Here is a 20,876-nt window from a genome sequence, read left to right as displayed (position 1 = left end):
GTCCAAAATGCCCAAGTAACACAGGCTTTTGCTAGAACTCTTGCAATCTAGGTACCTGAGGCTTCAGATGGAGCTATGTGTTCAGATTAACAGCACAATCCTCTATATATGATGGAACATATAAATGGAGCATATAAACATATAAATGGAACAGTAAGCTCTGTTCATGTAGGAGAGGGGTTAGCACAGGTTCTGAATCTGGCCCTCAGGCCATAGTTTTGAATGCCTAATTTAGATAAAACATAAAAATCATAAGAATCAATTTTGTGTTGATTTCAGTCCTTCCTTTTAGTGCTTCCTGCTATCATTTAGTAAACAAGGTAAAAAATAAAGCAAACAACCCCACAACATTCTAGGTAGCCATATCGGTCCATTAGAATAAAAATACTTATTTCCAAGTGGGATGGATGGACATATTCTTACATTTCTCCTGTCCAATTCCACAAAACTTTGGCTTAACTTCGGCTATTGTGTTGCTTGTCAATCACAGTGCTAACCATTTTCATCCCTGCATTTGCCTAAGGGCGCAATCCTATCCTGTGCTTGAACAGACAAGCCAGGAGGATTGCGCTGTATCCAGCACAGGATAGGGGCCATAAGTGGCTCAGCCAGAGGCAAGGGGAAACTTTTCCCCTTACCTCTGGGCAAGGCGCCCTTTCCCCTATGGCTCGCCTCTTGAGGTGGCAGAAGTCCGAGGAGAGTGGAGCAGCTTGAAGTTGAGCTCCCTGGGAAGGGGGTTTGGGATCCGGTATAACTGCCGTATTCCAGTTCTGCCTCCCCCTACCTGCCTGCCCACTGGAGTCGCCCATCAGGCACCCTCCCCCTGCCCAGGAACACCTCCATCCCGCCTCTACCCCTCCCCTCCCCGCCTACCTCTGAGCTTTGCGTCGGCCCAGCCGGGCCAACACAAGGGTTGGCACCTCTGTCTGCCCAGAGGCTTGTTCCAGCCTCTGCAGGCCAGTGTGCCTCTGTGCGCTGGCCTAGCTGACTCCCGAGGAGACCCTCCTTGTGCCAGCCCAAGCCCGGGTCAGGATTGCGCCCTAAGTTATTGATGTCTCCTTTATTTTTCTCAGGCCTATCCAGAAGTTTGAGGTCTGAGGTTTGGGATTTATATCCACATTTTGTGAAGGTAGAAATGCCACACCCTCTTTGTTTCCATGAAGGCGGAAGTAAAGAAACAATCAAGAGGATAAGTGAAGGGAATGACTGTTGAAGTTAATATGAAGCACACTTAGCACAACCATCCCCTTGGAGGTCAAAGCTTGTGACTCTCATTGCACCTACATTACTTTTGTTTAATTATATGTAACCAAGCCTTGTGAGGACCTATTTGTTCAAGTTAACAGGAGTAGACATTTTATAGACAAGTAAATTTCATGGAGGGCTGAATATATTTTCAGATAGAAAATGCCAACCATCCATGAAATTAAAGGGAAAAGGGCTGCTTATAAAGAAAAGTTTTGCAATTATAGAGCCTGTCCTCTTTTCTTCTTGCATTTTTGGATAAACTCACTATCTATGTTTTGATCTGGTAAGATGCAGTTTTTCCTTCTGTTGCAGTTGTCACCTATACTTCTCGGAATGTGAAAAAAGAATGTTTATATAATTAGCACCTGATTCAGGAAACCACTGGACATTTTATAGGCAAAGTAAAATTACTTGAATATCTGTCTATGGCACCTATAGAAAGGAGCTTAGGAGCCCACAGACATGCCCACAGAATAAGGTTGAGCATGTGCTTCTGCCTGCCTCTTCTTCGGGCTACACTTAAGTTGCACCCTAACTATGGCCTGGGGGCCAAATCTGGCCCGCTGGAGGATTTTACCTGGCCCACAGCATTATGGTGGGGAAGCCTTAATTTCTGGCTTGCAGCAACCTTCCGACGTTCGGGTAACCACAGAGCTTTGCACCATGGAGATGGTTCTGCAGAAGATCACCCCACAAGACTCTGGACCTGCGAGGATTCCTTTAAGGGGAGTCTTTGAGTAGCCTTTGAGAGTAGCTTTGAGTTTCATGCACTGACCAGGAGGTGGCCACAGAGAGCAAGGGACAGGGTGAAGCGGTGGGGCCACAGCTTGTATGGCTGAAAAGAAAAGAAAATTAAACTATGAGCATCCTGACATTGTTATTTTATTTATTTTCCACTTAACTGAAAAGTTAGGAACGCTCATTGGGTAGCAAAATACCAGCAACTTGCTGACATGTTCGCCCAGGAAGTTGGTGGTATGTTCGGGGTGTGGTGGAAAGGTTGGTATTTGTAAAATCATATCCTGCTGATTTCAAACAAGATCCAAGTAAAACTTATTCATGCATTTAAATTTTATTTATTTATTTTATATAAAACTGCCTTTTTTTGGCCCCTGAACATGTGTAAAATATATGATGTGGCCCTCATACTGAAAAGTTTGGAGACCCCTGTGCTAGAGGCAACCCCAATCAATGTATAGGTTGAACATTGCATATGCACATTACATGTACTGGAGTCCCATTATCCTAAACAATGGAGTTGACCAATAGTTGACACTTCCCAAAAAGGTGGGCCTCAACTGCTTATAGTTTACCCCTTTCATCCTGGAGTATGTGAATGAGAAACACCTCCAGCTCTAAAGCTACGTACTTGGAGTTACAAGTTCTAAATGTATACAAGTAATGCTGATATATGTTCTTAGTGCCTATATTTTGGAATCATTTTCTCTGCTATGCCCAGTATATTTATGTAGTAACAAATTCTAAAAACAGTTAAATGTACTGAATGCCTTCCGAGGCAGGGGAAACTCATATAACATTCTTAAATCACTGAAGGACATTGGAGAATTATTAAGCATTTCATTTGCTGCAGATTGCAATTTAAATTGTGAAAAAAGACCAGAATAAAGTTAGCGAAAGAGCATTTCATTTTTAAAACTTTTTCTGAACATCAGCATTGTGAAGTTTCACATTGGCAAGTCGTTGGCAACCCCCAGAAGACACAGATGTAGCTCATGGATAATCATAAAAGACTTTCTTTCATGTCGACATACTCATAGATCTTTGCGAGCTCAACAAATTCTTTTCAGAATTTCACAGCAAATGATTAATTCTCTCAATGATAATGTTTTAGATGCCTTCTGATGACTCTTTCTTCCCATGGAACAAATAACTGCCATGCTAGTTTAAATGGGGGAGAATTAATTAAACCTTCTTGAGTTCTGAAATACTTTGTGTCCTTTTTTCAGTGGATCTGGCTGACTTCAGAGGGTGGTTGTGCAAAACTTCTCCTTGTGTTCTACATACGGAGGAAATTTTTCCAAAGTTCCTTGAATGTTAGACTTTCTCTACTTTCTATGGTGACTCATATCCTCAAAACTGCAGTGATTCCAGATTCTTCTTCTTCTTCCTTTTTATATGCTCTGAGTAAGCATAGTTTAGATAATAAAAATCCCTGCACTTAGTCACCTCGTGCAGTATCGATTGACCAGGAATGACCAAAGAATGAGCTTTTAAAAATAACTAGATGTCTAATGATCCTGGAACCGTCATACGAGTCAATTTTAGGTAGTTATTCAGAGTGCTGTTCAAAGCAGTTACCCCTCAATTTTATTTCAGCTTCTTACAGCTGCCAGCGACAGGAGATCACTACAGTATGTCTCAAAAGCAAATCAACTGCAACTGATTTTTTTTTTTGTTTTTTGAAAAATTGGATCATATGTATCGAGTTCATCTACCCATATGGAGGGCGATTGCTGCAAGTTCTCAATATTGCTTTTAATAGGTCTGTGGCAAACCGGCTTCTTTTCAACAATGCCCTAATAGGCAATGGACTAGGGCCAGACAGATGTGCTGAAGAAATTAAATAAAACAGATCAATACATAGGAACTCTTATAGCCTGGAAAGGTTACAGGCTGTCATACTGGTTCTTTTCAGACTTTTCACAAAACATACACACTGATGAACTGATTCCCTTGGTGATATTAATAAAAGAAATAGCCTAAGAGCATCCACACTGTGAAGAAAAAGTGATGCCTATTTTTAACACCACTTAAAATTATATACTGAAGTAATGAGCACAAGTAGCCTTGTCACTATTAGATATTTATCAGTAAATGCCAGCAGTGTTTAAATTGACTGTGAGGCTACAAATAGAATATTGTTCAACCTTTTTTAGCAGATGTAGTATTTTTCCTTTGCATGAGATGGGGCAGCTTTGCCCAGCCCCACCTTGGTGCACAAGGCTTGGAGTCAGGGTGGTTTCTGGCTGCTGGAAGAAACACCAGGGGTGGGGCCAGTAAGAGGAGTCATGGTTTCAATTCCCCTCTCCTTGATTAAGGGCAATGCAAGTTTTTCTGGGCAGTGAAGGAGCAGGGGCAAGTTTGTCAAGACATACAGCCACCAGGCTTTTGAGCCTAATTTTCTTTATTAGTCCATCCTGGATCTTTTTTTTCTGTCCCGGCTCTTTATTTGTCCCATCCCTACTGAGACTAGTTAAAAAAGGTTGGCATTAATAAGCGTAAACAGAGTGGGTTACAGCCTTATTCAGCTGAGTTGGTTGTCATTACCCCCCTCCATTTATTTTGTGGTTGAGCTCCCATGCCAAGGGTTTTGTGGTTTGTTATCAATAAGTAAATAGAAGAAAGAACAACAACAAAAGAAGGAAAAAGGAGATTGGGAACAGAGGAGCCAGTGGAATATGATTAAGTGCACATTATAGGGGACACCTTGTATTGGGGTGTCCCAATATGAGGTTTGAAATTGGAGGCAATCACGATGGATTGGAGAGGGGCATGACCAACAGGTGCTTCTCTACCAAACTAGGAGATAAAGGTTATGCCCTGTGGGGTGCTGCATGAATATGTGCACATCCTCGGAGTTGAGGAGTACCTATTTAGGGACAAGGATGGCTATACCCTTATGTAGTTTCAGGATAGTTCAGTTGTTTTTAAAAGGCTACAACATTTGCGTGCAACCTGAATAGATTTTGGTTTTCATTCGTTCTGGATCAGTCCTGCCACTGCTGCAGCTGGAATGGGCATGCAGCAGGAGTGGAGTAGAGTGTAATAGTATTGGCAAGTCTGGAGGTGAAACCAAGTGGCTTCACCAGGTGTTTTCTAGCAAGTCGGTACATAAGCTGCCTACTCTTACAAGGTACTGAATAGACATTAAAAAAAAATCTTGGGGAGATTGGTCCCAAAGCAAAAAAGATATTGATGATGATGATATTATTATTAATATCATTACTACTACTACTACTACTACTACTACTACTACTACTACTATGCTAGGCTGGGCTGATAATAATAATAATTCATTATTATAAAGACTATTTATATACCGCTTTTTAACAAGAGTAGTTCACAAAGCAGTTGACATAGTAAATTAAATCAAATGATTTATATACTGTTTTCAACAAATATTAGTTCACAAAGTGGTTGGCATAGTCAAACAAATCAAATGGTTCCCTGTCCCCAAAGAATTCACCTTCAAAAAGAGCGGCAAATGAGACACCAGCAATAGTTCCTGGAAAAAGTGTCATGATTGGGTAAAGAGGGGCAATTGCTGTGGTTGATTTTGTTTCCAAACCTCCTTGGACCACATTTCTTCTTTATGTAATCTTGATGAGCACTTGAAAAGAACATCCTTTCTTCAGGGAATGGTTCCTTTCAGGCCCTCATTTGACATTTGATAATGACTATTACATCCCAGCGCAACCTACATGCTTTGCTGGTCAAGCCATGCTTTCCTGCTGCCTGGCAACCTTCTTTGTTGTTTCCAGACAAGCAGCAAAAACAGAAGGGTTTACCAAACACCCAGTAGGCTTTGTTTCGTAGCTGATTGGCTGCATTCAGCTTGGTGAGTCAAACATCATGCAGGTCTGTTGTGTAAATTAACAGTCCTGTTGTTCAGCAAAATTGGTAGTAATAACTGGAGTTGTCATTTTCAAGGAGATTTCTACCTCAAGGCCTTGGATGAATCTGTCACAAGTAACATATTCCTTTGAGGAGAGCCTGGCCCTGGTGAATAGTACTAAAGAGTCCAACTAAAAGAATGAGCAGATTGTTGAAAAGTGAGTGTTACACCCGCATCAGGTTAATAGCATTCTGTCGACATAGCAGGGATAAGAATACAATACATCAGGCTTAAGGCATCGTAAATAGGGCAAAGATCTAAGAGCATTTGCACTTGCAGAGAAGCTCAGAAGTCTTACTAATTAACATGTATTACAACAAAGCAAACTACAGCAGAAAAGCAGACACTGAGGAAATTACTCCCTGTGAGGAACAATCCATTGATTTCAACTTACTTTTCTTCTTCATTTTGCCTTTTCTTAAATGTCAGTACATGTCATGTGCGACTCAAATAGCATAAGCAAAGTAGCAATTTGAGTTGACCAAGCATTCTTTGATTCTATTATTGAAACTGCTGTAAAAATTTTTTTAAAAGAAATAAATGACTCTTAGAATAATTATGAGAAACACTCTTTGCTGCCGTGGTTCAGAGTTGAAGAAGAAAAAAATCAGTTTCAACTGATTTTCAGGATTTTAGTCAGTGCAATTAAACACAGTATTGCAGGTGTCTCAGTTACAGAGACACTGGTCCCTTGCTTATGCAAGTGGGCTGACATGACCCAGCCTGCGCACTGCTCAGGATTGTGCACTTAAGCACATACTTGTCTCACTTTATGACACTTTAAAGGGTTTTAGCTGGACTATGTCCAGTGATCTGTGTGTTTTGATTAGTGATGATTTCCTGATTCCAGAAAAATGGCCACAGTATTGTGCAGTCGGGCATCAGTGTCCTTATTTGTTATTTCCTGTGCATAACACTACTTGCTTTGATCAGCGATTCCCTTTGAAGACATATCAGTTTGGAACCTGCAACCAGCCTGCAGTACAATCTGTGAAGTCTCACTTTACGAATAGGAAATAATTCTTAAAATGACATGAGAAAAGCTCAGGTAGTTTCATCGACACAACATCTCATGAGGATTCCTTCAAATTGAGAGAACTTCGCAGTTCAGATGTATCTTTACCAACATAATCCTAAAAGTTGTTTGAAAAAAAGAAAAGGCTTCTGCAGCATTCCAGGCAACTTAAAATATGAGACAAATTTTCTTGTTTTATTGTAGGGTCGCCCAGAAAGTAATGCACCACATTTTTTTTCTCAGCCTACAGTAATGGTACGAATGCAAAACTTTAGATATACATTATTTGAATTTTCAGGAGTGCGCACACAAATTTTTGGTTTCTTCAGACAGATAGCGTAGCTGCAGCAGTGTTTCGAAATGGCGTCTGTAAGGGATGTACGTTACAAGCAGTGTGTCGTCATTGAATTTCTCACTGCGGAGAAAGAAACATTCACAAACGTTTGTGTACAGTTTATGGAGAATCTGCAGTCGACAGAAGTACGGTTAGTCGCTTGGCACAGAGGGTGAGGCCATTAGAAGGCGGTTTGGCAGAGCTCTAAGATTTTCAGCGTTCGAGGCGGCCATCCACGGCTGTCACACCTGACAAGACACAGCTTGCTGATGTGCTCATTCGCGAGGACCGACGCATAACGACTAGGCAGTTGGCACTGAAGCTGTCAATCAGCAAAGGAAGTGTGGATGCAATCATCCGTGCTCTTGATTACTCAAAAGTGTGTGCACAATGGGTTCCGTGCTGTCTTACAGTGAACCACAAATCTCTCAGAAAAAAACATTTCTTCTGAGTTGCTGAAACGTTTTGAAGATGAGGGGGAAGCGTTCTTGTCCAGGATTGTGACAGGTGATGAAACCTGGGTTCACCATTTTGAGCCTGAAACAAAACGACAGTCGATGGAATGGCGTCATCCTCAATCTCCACAGAAGAAAAAATTCAAAGCAACTGCTTCCGCTGGTAAGGTCATGATCACTGTGTTTTGGGACTGTGAGGGCGTCATAGTCATTGATGTGATGCCAAGAGGCAGCATCATTAATTCTGAAGCTTATGTGAAGACATTAACCAAACTCAAGAAGCGCTTCCAGCGACTTCGGCGCCATAACAACCCAGGTGAATGTTGGATTCAACATGATAACGCTCGGCCTCACACAAGTTTGAGGACTTTGGAACACATCACTAAACAGGGTTGGACTGTGTTACCCCATCCACCCTACAGCCCTGACCTAGCTCCCTCAGACTTCCACTTGTTTGGGCCATTAAAGGATGCCATTCGCGGAAGACATTTTGAGGATGACGAAGAGGTGATTCGCACAGTGCAGAAATGGCTTCGTGACCAGAACAAGGAGTGGTACCGACAGGGCATACATGCCCTTGTGTCTCGCTGGAGGAAGGCCATAGAACTGGATGGAGATTACGTGGAAAAATAGGGAGTGTAGAAGACACATTATTCTTTCTTGTGTGTAAGTTTCATTGTGTTCAATAAATAATTGTTGAAGAAAAAAAATGTGGTGCATTACTTTCTGGGCGACCCTGAGGGCCCAATGTTATCCAGTGCTGAGGCAGCCACAATGCAGCTCCAAAGTAAGGGAAGAAATGTTCCCTTACGTTGAGGAGGCCTCTGTGACTCCCTCCACCACAGGATGCAGAACATGCCCCATTGGCATGTCTGCATTTCACACTCACAAAGAGAGTCTGGTTCAACAAGAAGCTGATGAAACATACCAAGATCCAGGTCTACAGAGCTTGCGTCCTGAGTACACTTCTATACTGCAGTGAATCATGGACTCTTCGCTCACAACAGGAGAGGAAACTGAACGCTTTCCACATGCGCTGCCTCCGACGCATCCTTGGTATCACCTGGCAGGATAAAGTTCCAAACAACACAGTCCTGAAATGAGCTGGAATCCCCAGCATGTATACACTGCTGAAACAGAGACGCCTGCATTGGCTTGGTCATGTTGTGTGAATGGGCGATGGTCGAATCCCAAAGGATCTCCTCTATGGAGAACTTGTGCAGGGAAAGCGCCCTACGGGTATACCACAGCTGCGCTACAAGGATATCTGCAAGAGGGATCTGAAAGCCTTGGGAATGAATAATAATAATAATAATAATAATAATAATAATAATAATAATAATAATAATAATAATAATAATAATAATAATAATAATAATCAACTTTATTTCTATCCCGCCCTTCTCCCCAAAGGGACCTCAACAGATGGGAAACCTTGACCTCTGAGCATTCTGCTTGGAGGCAGGCTGTGCAGCACGGCCTTTCCCAGTTTGAAGAGACACTTGACCAACAGTCTGAGGCAAAGAGGCAAAGAAGGAAGGCCCACAACCAGGGAGACACACCAGGGACAGACTACATTTGCTGCCAGTGTGGAAGGGATTGTCACTCCCGAAATGGCCTCTTCAGCCCCACTAGACGCTGTTCCAGAACCACTTTTCAGAGCACAATAGAATAGTCTCCCGAGACTGAAGGATGCCAATGATGATGATCACTGCTGGAAAGTTGGACAGGATTGGACCCTCAATCAGTGATTCTCGAACTAGTAGAGACCTGTCCCCAAGATTTTGAATGGTAAATGTAGATTGAGCTGTAAATTGACCAGCTACTAAAGCAGTGATTTTCAACCTTTTTCATCTTGTGGCACACTGAAAGGGCAATAAAATGGTCAAGGCACACCATCAGTGTTTTAACCATTGACAAGGCACAGCATGCTGTTGGTAGGGGGCTCACATTCCCCAATAGCTCTACTAATAAATGACCCTCTCCCAAATTCCTGCGGCACACCTGGGGACCATTCGCGGCACACCAGTGCGTCAAGGCACAGTGGTTGAAAATGGCTGTACTAAAGCAATCGCATAACCTTCTTACGACACACTGTAAGTCAGCTTGGATCCTTTCAGTATACAGCCTTGACATACCAGTTTTATTATATGAAATAACATTAAAAATATTGACCTAAGCATGGGAGGAACTTTTATTACCCATCACCCTCCCCCATTAATGGAATAATTTGAATGTGATGACTCTGAACCATTACTAGCCATTAGGCAGAAGGGAGAGAGATCATGCCATATTTTTGATGGCATCCTCAAAGTAGGGGTAATGTGTGACCCAGCTTTAGCACTGTAACAGGATTGCAGCCAATCAGAGCAACACCATGATCCTCAATGGCATCTACAGTCAGAGAACCTTAACAGTATGCATTCTTCTTGCTGGTATCAGTTTTTTACTGAATTCCTTTGAGGTCTCAGATTCATCCCTCATTCTCTCTAAAGAGATGCGTATCATCAGTGTACTCTGTGTATTCCACTTCGGTGGAGGAAATGCCATTCTTTCTGAGTGATCTTCAGCAAGCAGGTGAAGCATGTACACTCTCACATTTTTAGAAAATGTTATGCATTCATTTATGCATGAATTAATATGTTTTGCCCTTTGAGACATGAATGACATCTTGTTTTGAATTTTTGGCATTCTACATAATATTAAGCTCTCTATCATTAACTAAAGAAAATGATGCTCAATTTCAAATTGAACACTATTAGTTTTAGATGATCTGCAGCAAGAAGTTGTAAATCTTAAATCACTGAAAATGTATTATTTTAATGCAGAGTTGAATTTAATGCATTCTTGCCTGTTGAGGCAGCAGTGGATCTCCCCAGTCCCACGCCTGGGACAAAGGTTCGTGATGGCACCCCCACAGGCTGTCACCACCCCCACGTGAAAATCTGCCCCCCCTACTCACCTGAGGCTCACAGGGCCTCACGCAACCCAGGGCTGTGTCAGGGAAGCCTCTCTGAGGTTTCCTGACGCTATAAACTGTGCTTCTGGAAAACCAGAAGCACAGTTTCCGACCCTGTTGGGAGCCTCAGAGAGGCTTCCGCATGGTCCTAGAGGCTCACATCTGGGGCATTTGTCCCATCGAACCTAATGGTAGGTCCGCAACTGTGTTGAGGCTTCTGTACTTAATTTTTGATATTCGAATGTTGTGCAGCATTTTTCAGCAAGGCTCCAATCCTCTGCACATTTGTGTGGGAGAAATCCCTATTGAACTATGTTGGAGTTGAATATTGATGAAGGTAATGTTGCATCCCTATGTAGGCTATATGTTCAAATCCAATGTTTTCAGGGAGTGGGGAATCACCAGTAGGATTGGCACTGATTAAAAAAAAGTTCAGAGTGAATTTTTTTCACTATTCCTCCTAAGGAAGAAGCTACACAAAAGCTAAACAAGCTTCTATAATTAGTAATTTTGTCACACAGTTCTCCATATCCCTAAATTCAGGATGGTGTAGTACTCACTGGCATCCTTCAGTCTCAGAAGACTATGGTATCGCACCCTGAAAAGTGGTTCTGGAACAGCGTCTAGTGTGGCTGAAAAGGTCAATTCGGGAGTGACAATCCCTTCCACCCTGGGAGCAAATGTAGTCTGTCCCTGGTGTGTCTCCCCGGCTGTGGGCCTTCCTTCTTTGCCTAAGTCTGTTGGGCAAGTGTCTCTTCAAACTGGGAGAGGCCATGCTGCACAGCTTGCCTCCAAGCGGGACGATCAGAGGCCAAGGTTTCCCATCTGTTGAGGTCCACTCCTAAGGCCTTCAGATCCCTCTTGCAGGGATCCAGGGATATTCTTGTATCACAGCTCTGGTCTACCTGTAGGATGCTTTCCCTGCACAAGTTCAGGATGATGTAGTGCAGCAGGCATAAAAACCCAGTCTGTGGGCCAGATCCTGTGCCTACAAAACACCTTCCCCGTTGAGCCCGGAGCTTACTGTTCCATGCAGTGCAGTCATATCTTCTTTCTGATCTTGTTGCGAAGTCACTCCAGCCAGCCACATCCACATTCTGTTGCCCCAGTAGGCTCTGAACCCAGATTTTCTGGTGGAAGCAGCTGACCAGAGCAACTTCCTGACAAAATCGGAAAGAAAGATATGACTGTACTGCATGGAACAGTAAGCTCCGGGCTATGTGGAACTGTAAGCACCAGACACAATGGTGAAGACTTTCCCCTTACACAGTAGTCCTGAATATTGGAGACTGCTAGTGTAGTGATTCAGGAGTCAGACTTAGACCTGGAAAATCCAAGTTCAAATCCCCATTCAACCATGAAGTTTTCTGGGTGACCTTGGACCAGTCACTCTCTCTCTCTCTGCCTCACTTACCTCAGAGTGTTGTTGTGAGGGCAAAAGAAGAGGAGGAACCATGCACACCACCCTAAACTCCTTGGAGAAAGGGCAATATGAAAATGTGAAAAACAAAACTCAAACTAGCCCATGGCATTTCTCCAACTTTTACTTGTTAGACTTCATGTTTAGATAGGACCCACATGCATATTCAATGGTACAGGCCTCTGAGAAATAGCAATGTGTGAGCCAATGGTACTGATTTTTTTTTTTTAAACCATACTTTCTTTTTAAAGCAAGTGAAGAGGAGTGAATTGTCTCCATTACATAACTGATCAATCCTCAGCAGGTCAGCTTCCAGGCTCTTTCAACAGAATGGAGCCAAAGAGTCTTTTCATTTCTTGTATTGATCTGATGGTTCTAATGGGACATTGGCATGGCACTCTGCTGTTTTCTGGGTTTTGTTTTGCTATGATAACTGTAGGCTTGGTGTTGAATGACTACATTTTCAATCCAATATTGTTGTGTAGTCTGCTGTTACATAGTATATGAGCCCAACAGCCTTATTGTATATTTACAGTGGGTGGTTACCTTCCATTTGTGTTAATAAGACCGAGAACAGAAAATGTCACTATGTAAATGTGAGTAGCCAGACTGCTAATTCCTATTTCTGTGCCTCGATTGCCAAATATGCTTGAAGCATTGGATGGATGCCATGCATTCAATACATGAAAAAGGCTAGTAGGGACATATTTTTTTCCCCTTGTTGGAAGTGACAAAAAGGATATTTTAAAAGGGTTAGCAGGGAGGAGGGGAGGTTGGTGAAAGCCACTGCTGGGGGTTGTATTATGATACTGAAGTATCAGTTTCATGCTTTGTGACTGTGTGAAATTCGCTTTCTCAATCTTAGTTTTCCTCCACATTCCTTTTGATGTTTTGCCCATGGGAGATCCTCCAAATTTAGCTGTATGCATAATCTGGTGGAAAACAAAGAATGTTCAGAGACCCTATCCTAGCCTGATTCTTTTTCCCCAAGTCTGACCGAAATTCTTTTTTCCTTCCCTTGAGGCAACTGAGCACGACCTTTCGCATTTGTAAGTGGCAACTCTACGTATGATGCGTTTGCAGGATGTGCTACTCAAGAGTCATTTTTGAAAGTCCTGATTATAATATGGAACATGTCCTTCTGTCATTCAACACAAGATGCCGACAAGGTCACTGTAGCGCAACCCATGGTTATCACTCTATCAGGACTCCCTTTCATTCCATGACACATAGTAAAGTACTGTGTACAAAGCTTCCGGTACTTTGTATCATTCAGTTGAGTCAACCACAGCTATGCCTAGTTGATATTGCTCCACATGTCTGAATTGTTGTTGATATTGTGGTCTTCAACACTTTTGATGGGCTATATGGTTGAGTTTACAGAAGGCTGGGGAACCTGTGACCCCACCAACCATGTGTTGTGGCCTGCTGGATAATGAACAGCCTTCATTGCTCTTCTAAACAAGTAGCAAAACCAAGAAGTTTATCGGTCCCTTAACTAGCAGTCACCCCTGCATATAGGTAGGCCGTGTTTGGTTAGGTGAGTCAAGCATTGCACAGGCCTAATCTATACCAAGCTTGATGTGATTTTCTACTAACCTTTTTCCAACAATTGTGATCTTTCCCTCTTGTACCAGCAAGACCGAGAGAGCAGAGAAATTTGTCTACTGCCTGGTATATTTATACACATGTAATCCAGGATAATTAGCAAATAATCATTGTAACTAAATAAGAAAACCCAGTCATTAATATCATTTTTTTTCTGTTATCAATAATAAAATAATTTCAAAATATGTAGAAAGGCCAATTATATAATTTGATAAATGTAATTTTCCTTTATATTTCAAACTTCATAGCCACCTGCTAGGCCACTCTTCAACAAGAATGCTGGAGATGAATATATTACATTCAGCAGCTGTGTTGGGGGTGTTTACTCTGTGAATTATTTTCCCTATAGTTATAATCTGTGAATAATGCAGCTATACAAAATAAAGCTATTTTGTTTCTTTTTTCCACTAGGAAAAAAAATGCTGTTTTCATTTCATTTTGAATTGCGAAAAGGCTTGAAAAATTGGTGGTTATAAAAGGGACAGTCAATCTTTCCATATGACAGTTTCTGTACCTCTAAAGTAGTGCTAATTGAAGAATTTTGGCAATGTGGCTTTTCAAACCTGGGCAATATTATGGCAAGCTGAGCCATGCCTGATAAAATCCCATCTTCTCTTTGGGAACCACACATTTGGGTTGGCCTTAATGACCAGGGTGAGGGGGGGATGGGGGGATCTTCTTTCTTTCATCATGCTGAGTTTGGAAGGCATTAAGAACATATTTAATTTATGGAACATGGTCAAACCTTTTCACCTGTTCATCTGTTCACAAGACTAGGGTGGATTTCTCCCAAGAGCTGACACCAGAAATTCAGCACACAGTTTGCAAAATGGTTGGGCGATTCCAAACAAATGTGAAGCTGGCAACCGTACAAGACAGCACCATGTACAAAATAAGGTACACAGGGCTTTTCTTACATTTTCTCCATTTGTGCAGCTCTTGCCCCTGTTTACTGTGGGATCACACTACAGTAATGAATGCCCTCATGACCGCAATCACTGATTAATGTGATTTTCTCTTAGGAGAGCTGCCAGCAAACTCTGTCACTGGCAGCTGTTGCAGAATGCATAATTGCACTTACTCTTTATTGCCTTCATTGACTGCGTATACTGTAGGCTGACTGCAAACCAGGACTGTTTGGTTTTCTCAGCCCTGGGAATCATGATATACAAAGTTCAGAGGTGCTGCTTTCACCTTGGCTTGTCCAGTGCACAGGCAGAGTGCCAAAACCAGATGCTGAGAACTAGAAACTGACCTTTTAGTACCTTCTAATAATGAATGTAACTGGGGTTGTTTTTCAGATACGCTACTTCATATCTCAGAGGGCAGCAACAGTTTTAGAATGTTATGCGTGAGTATTAGCAAAGGGACACCTTTAAATACATTCAAGGTTATATTTGGGGATGACAGGACTTTCCTCATTCATTTTCTTTTTGGATTTGCTGGTTCACATTGCCATGAGTTCCAATCCTTCTGAACACTGGGGAAACTAGCAGGATTTCTAAAATTAACCGCCCAATCATTACCTAAAGCACCACAGGGCAATGCAGTGGTGCTGGTGTGGCTACTGCTGTATATAATGGGGGATTTTTGACTGCTGGACGTATTCTCAAGGTAAGGAGACATTTGTACCCTTGCACTGATCCATGCAGGCTAATCAGGCCTAGGAAAGGCCTGGGATTTGGCACATGCAGATGCCACCAATCTGCTTCTCTCCCAGGCCCACCCCCACCTCATCTCCTCCCCGTTACACCCTCCCCTGCACTATTCAGCCCCCTCCCCACCCTCTCCCACTCCTGCGCTGGACTTAGCAGTTTCAGCAGGCCTCAGTTGCTCTGCCAGTGCCAGAAGGAAGGCTCCGGCTTTCTCACTGGCATGCCTGGGCTTTGCATTGCCTCAAAGTGCTTTATGGTACTTTTGTGGCAGCGCACACCGCTGGTACATGATTGTACCATTTGTGCGATTATGCATACAATAAGGAAGATTTAGCAAGACATCTGCAAGAGGGATCTGAAGGCCTTAGGAGTGGACCTCAACAAGTGGGAAACCCTGGCCTCTGAGCGGCCCGCTTGGAGGCAGGCTGTGCAGCATGGCCTTTCCCAGTTTGAAGAGACACTTGGCCAACAGTCTGAGGCAAAGAGGCAAAGAAGGAAGGCCCATAGCCAGGGAGACAGACCAGGGACAGACTGCACTTGCTCCCAGTGTGGAAGGGATTCTCACTCCCGAATCGGCCTTTTCAGCCACACTAGACGCTGTTCCAGAACCACCTTTCAGAGCGCGATACCATAGTCTTTCGAGACTGAAGGTTGCCAACAACAAGCAAGATTCATTTAGTTCCATTCAAATAGCAGCAGGCACATTCAGGTGGCTTATCTTCAATCCATGGCTACTGTTTTTCTTTTTGCATCCCATCTCCAACAAGGTTGCACCACTGTTAAACAGGAGTGACAGGAGAGGTTGGGCATTGGCCAGGGATCCATGGGAGTATATATCTCACTTTAGGCAATGAGTAAGCAGTTGCAAAAATGGTTCAAGATATATGTGGATCCTCCTATTCTGGGTGCCCTTAGGGAGGAGCTGGAAAATTAATAAAGTCATTGACTATATCATTTTCCTGCTTTGACAAGGAGTACACAGAATGCCATAACAAAGAAAATCCTGTTTTTTAAATGACAAAAAGTCAATACAAAGTATCATAATTGAAAATTGGTTGAAATATACCAAAAGCAACAGCAGCAGCATTCACAACACTATACCTGCATCCCAAAAAGCAGGAAAGGCTTTGGGAATTAAAAGAGAAGTCTTTATCCACTAAAAATGAAAGAGAGTACGAAGGTGGATTGGTGGGCTTCCGCAGGCAAGTGCTTCCAAAGAGCAGGTGGCACTATAGAGAAAAATCTGTTCCTCACTCAAAACTGTCGTCACTTTAGTTTTTAAAAAAGGGTACATGTAGCAACGCTTCATTACCTGATTGAAGGGAGCCAGAAAGCTAATCAGAAAAGCCAGTTTAAATGTATGAAGATTTGTGTTCCGTGCTTCTTATAGATTGTGTTCGCCTTCCCTCAAACTTTGGCAGGTGTTTCTCCCGTGCTGGAACCCTCAATGTGTACTTCAAATGTCACTTTCTCAAATTTTGGAAGTAACACTTATAAATGCATTAAGAATTATGTATGAGATTTTCAAGCATGCAAAGCAAGTTTCTGTTCGGGATCAGAGCCAACACTTTCTTTAACCTCTTACCAGCCAACACCACACATACCGCAGATACTCGCCTATAAGTCGACCCCACAGATAAGTCGAGGGCAGGTTTTGAGCCAACAATAATGGAATTTTCTATGACCCTCGGATAAGTCCGGGGTTAAACTTAGAGGGGTATCTAACTATAGTTTTTTTTTCTGATTTTACCCCAGGCCAGATCCTGAAAAATAACCTACCACTAATTGTTACCTAAGAACTGTAGCCTCTAATTTATTAAAAACATAGTAAAAGATCATAAGATACATTTTTATTCTTTTTAAATTCTGGTCTTCACCACCTTTTTGTAAACACTGTCAGAGTAAGTGCACTGTAAACAACATACCAGTAAAACAGTGGTTCCCAACCTGGTATTCATGTACTCCCAGGGACACTCAACAGGACCTTTAGGGGTACTTGAAAAAGAATGGAATAATGGTAGAAAAAGGCATTCTCTCCCCGCATCCCACCTCCCTGTCACGTCTCCTCCCCGCCCTCTCTCCACCCTCCGCCCACCTCCCCCCTCCTCGGAATGCCTCCTCCCTGCCTCTGCTTTCCTTACCATGGCTTGGTGGTCTGTGGGACCACTGAGCGGCGGAGGCCAGGCACCCGCCTTGTTACCCAAAAGGGCTGTTATGTTTTAAGGGGAATTATTATATTACCCTTTTGGAAACTTCAGGATCGCAGGGTAGATAACAAGACAGCGTAATGCAAAGAAATTCCCTCTTAGCTTGAAAAGAGACTGGGAGAAAGATAACTTTCAATAGGATTATATTTTTATTGCAAAAACACACAGGTATACATAATGCACATGGAAAATGGTAAGTATATGTTTCTTGGTTCCTAGTACTTGGATCCTGTGTACCTAGCTTTATGGTGGTTGCATGTGCCGTGTATTGGTGCATTCCGAGGAAATCAGGAAAAGGGAAAGATTTTGGGGAAAGATTTTAGGGAAGGATTTTAGGGGTCCCTAATCTGCCTAACCAGTTGCTGACTAAAGATGGGTAGAGAAGGGGAGAAAAAAAGGGGGGAGGGAAAAGGTTCCAGACACAAGATATAGTTACCTGTCCTGAGGAGCAGTTGGGTAGGAGGGGGGAAGAATCCTATGGAGGACCTCTGCCTTGGAGGGCAGCCAGAGAGAGAGAGAGCTAGCATGTCGCAGCCTTCTCTTAAAAGGGTTTTTACTGACCTGAATGACCCAGATGTGGCCTCCTGGATGTGCATGCTCACTACACACAGTGGGACACATGGAGCATGCAAGAAAAGGATGATCGGAAGTCAGCTATCAGCCATGCTGGCTTCCTATGTGGGGAAACTCGGCCAACCCCTGGAGGCAGTTTGCATAGGGTACTTAAGAGTGATTGAATTACAACAATAGAACAATAGACTTCTTCCTCCGGAGGTGCATGCCGACTTGTTTTGCATACATGGTGAATGGATCAGGAGACACTTTTGCATATAGCTCTTAATACAATACAATGCATACATTAACCTACAGGGAAGTGGGGGTTGTGTACTCCATGTGCTTGTGGCTTGACTTGATTGTGGCCTGTATGTTGAGGTTTGGCCTACATGATATTTTAGTAACCAGATATAAAATCACAACTTAAAAGGAAAAAGGGGATTTTCACGTAACAGCCTGGTGCTAGCCCGGTGCCAGCCAGTGCTGGGCTAGCACGGGTGCTGGCCCAGCGCTAGGCCTCACAAACATGCCTTATGGCACGTTTGCGACAGTGCGCGCTGGAAGTAAGCCGGTGCCTCGAGCTCAGGATTGGGCTCATGGTATCCTAAAGACGTGAGTGTCAGAGTGCCCTCCTCCCTGCCAGACCCAGATTTACCTTGTGAGGGGGCCAAGAAGGCACAAAGGGAAGGCAGCTTGGCCAGGCTGAGAGCTGCCCAGTGCAGGCAAGTCTGCCCGACAGCCTCCCACATCCCCAGCTCGTGGGGAGACCTGCTGACACAACACCTCTCCCTGACTGGAGCACCTGGTGTTGGGGAGAAGGTGGGAGGCCTGAAGGACCTGACCCAGTAAGAGGTCAGGGAGGAGGGAGAAACAAGGGAGATAACACCAGGAAGAGAGGCCCTGAGCGGGGCCCCTTTTATGCCCTTCCCAGTAAGGAAGGGGCAGGGCTGGAGGAGGAAGCAGCCTATATAACTGACAGGAGGCCCATGATGAGGGCAGAAAGCCAGAACTGGAGAGGCAGAAGACTGTGTCTCCAACAGTGCCTGCCTACAATTCAGTCACAAGGACTATGTCATGGAGGAGGACCAGGGTAACTTAACCCCCTCCCCCTGAGCCAACCTGAGGCCTCCTGAAAGGCTCCAGACCAGGATCATCCCCAAGCAGAAGCTGCCTTCTCCCTCAGCCCGCCTGATACCCCTACAGTGAGATCTGGGAGACCCCTGGCAAGTGGAGGGAATAGGCAACTGTGGCTGTTCAGCTGACCTTTATCTGAGCCTCATGCTAATTTTATGGTGATTATTGAAGGAGACAAAAGTGGCTTCCCCTTTCAAAGCAGATGGAACGTTATTAAGGTCCTCTCTTTCCTTTGTTTTCAACCAGTTGATATTGCTTCAGTCCAACTGTTGTGCAATTTCCAAGCCCTTGTGGTAAACTCTTCACAGAACCCTCTTCCACAAGCCTGGGATTGTTTTACATCTCATTTTGTTCCCTGCTGTGCCTGTGGAATTTTACCTAAATCAGTTTATTTTCATATCAGTGCTATCTTCCAGCGTTCATAACTCTCTCTGACCTGTCATTCTCAAGATGGATGTTAAATGAGCTCTCCATTTTTACTTTGAAAGAACAGGAAGGTTTTTATAAATCCCTCACATCTGTTTGTGTGTCAGGCTGAGAGGTGTGGGGAGAAGCTGTCTTTGAGCAATTTTTTTTGAAGTGGATAGTATGGTAGATCAAGGCCCGCCGTGAGGCAGCAAAGACCCCAGGCTCAGGGGATCTTTAAGCAAATCTTGTCAGAACTACTGTAGCTCTAAAAGCTTCGATGGCAAATTCGTTACCTTTCTCTTTCTTTCATTATTTGGAATTTGGCAAACACAAGGCCAGTTAAAGTGTTTTACACCCCTACCTTTATGGGAATTGCTATGCCAGCCACAGCCATGGCTAGAGGTGTTTGTTTCCGATGAGTAACACAGGTTTACAGCCTAGTGTTTTGCCAAATTCCTTTTCCAAACTTGTCCTAGAGAACTTATGACCACTTTAAGCTAATTAGTTCCCTTCTTCACTTGAAATAGCCCTGGTGGTTGGCAACCTTCAGTCTCGAAAGACTATGGTATAAGCCTACAGCACCCGGTATTCCCAGGCGGTCTCCCATCCAAGTACTAACCAGGCCTGACCCTGCTTAGCTTCCAAGATCAGACAAGACTGGGCATGTGCAGGGTAACTAATTTTGCAGAAAGCACTCCTGGGTTTGCCTGTTTGCCAGAGTGGTTTGCCTGTTCAACCTGCAGAGGTCTTCCTTTCTTCCTTCTTCCATCAGTAACTTCTCTGGCCACTGCGGCAACACCTTGGTTCTCAGCAGCTCTTGGGCACGGCAACCACACATTAGTCTCCAGCATCTCTAGAGGTCTCTGCTCCAGCAGTCTTCGTTCGGTCCATCAGTCAATCCGTTATCAGTCAGTTAGCCCATCCATCCGTCCTCTTTCCTCCAAGCTCCTTTCTCTTGTTCTCTCAGTCTCTCCAAGCTCTTCTGTTCTACACCTTTTCCTTCCCCCAAGTGCTGCTTTTATCCCTATGGGCCTTTTTGCTTCCACATGGCAGCAGCTTTGCAGCACACTCACTGCAGTCTAAGGCCCTGGTGTTTAACCCCATGCTTCCCAGACCTGCCAGAACAAGGGGCCACTGTTGACACCACACCCTAGCTCCTTGAGGATCCTTGCGCATTTCCATTACACCTAGGTGTTTTTGTATCATCAAACATTTTTAGTTAAGTTTTGTATTTTTATCTGT

The 20,876-nt window shown here is 43.6% G+C and overlaps 1 pseudogene; it reads right to left on the bottom strand.

Moving 5' to 3' along the window:
- Positions 1-20,204: 20,204 nt before the first annotated feature.
- LOC136649930 (5S ribosomal RNA) lies at positions 20,205-20,327 on the bottom strand (annotated as a pseudogene).
- Positions 20,328-20,876: the final 549 nt, after the last annotated feature.

The sequence above is a fragment of the Tiliqua scincoides genome, chromosome 4 (genome assembly GCF_035046505.1).
Source record: "Tiliqua scincoides isolate rTilSci1 chromosome 4, rTilSci1.hap2, whole genome shotgun sequence".
Classification (NCBI taxonomy): domain Eukaryota; kingdom Metazoa; phylum Chordata; class Lepidosauria; order Squamata; family Scincidae; genus Tiliqua; species Tiliqua scincoides.
This window is presented reverse-complemented; position numbering and strand designations above follow the sequence as displayed.